We start from the raw sequence: 815 nt of genomic DNA, 5'->3' as shown, positions 1-815 counted from the left end.
ATATATATACAAAAATAAATCTATATATATATATATATAAAATAAATAAATCAAATCAAATCAAATGAAAAAATAAACAATGAAACAATACAAAAAATATATGTATATATATTTTAATTCTGTTAATCTCTATTGTCCTTTTATCACTTTATTCTTCTTTGGCATTAATATTTGTTTTTACTCCTCCATACATCTTTTTATGTCCCTCCCTGTTTTTAGTTTTTTTTTTGTTGTTTTTTTTTTACTTGGGGACAAGCAAATTTTTAAGTTTGGTGTTATTTCTTCGGTTGTGGATTTTCTGTTTATTTTGGTGGTACCAAAGGGAGGTGAATCATCTGCACGGAGGAGCACAGCCTGAAGAATGAAGGGTCACTATGATAACTGAAGTGGTTGAGTTCCTTTCATTCTATATTCCTTCCCGTTCTTACTATGTTATGTTCCAATTTTTTGCTATTTTATTTTAGTTATTATATTCCTGTTTTCTGCTATTTTTGTTATTGCATGATCAACTTCTATTTCAATTCCTATGTTCTAGTTTAATTTACTGTTTATTTTGTTATTTGATTTTTTTATTATTCTAAAAGAGTGTCTCATGTATTGCTCACTGAGCTTGAAATCAAAAGAAAAGAAAGAAGAAAAAGATGTAATGCATGAGTAAGAGAGTTTATAACTAAAAGTAGTCTCATTTAATCAAATTTGGTGGTGTTCTCTGTGATTCTGAATGTATGGCATGAATCGTGCATGTTTAAATTTAAAGCAAGGAATGTTGATGTATAAGGAAAAGGAATCTAGAGAACTACTATGAATTTTTTGAA

Source organism: Arachis duranensis, chromosome 10, assembly GCF_000817695.3.
Source record: "Arachis duranensis cultivar V14167 chromosome 10, aradu.V14167.gnm2.J7QH, whole genome shotgun sequence".
Lineage (NCBI taxonomy): Eukaryota > Viridiplantae > Streptophyta > Magnoliopsida > Fabales > Fabaceae > Arachis > Arachis duranensis.
The sequence above is the reverse complement of the archived record's forward strand: the minus strand, read 5'-3'. Positions refer to the sequence as shown.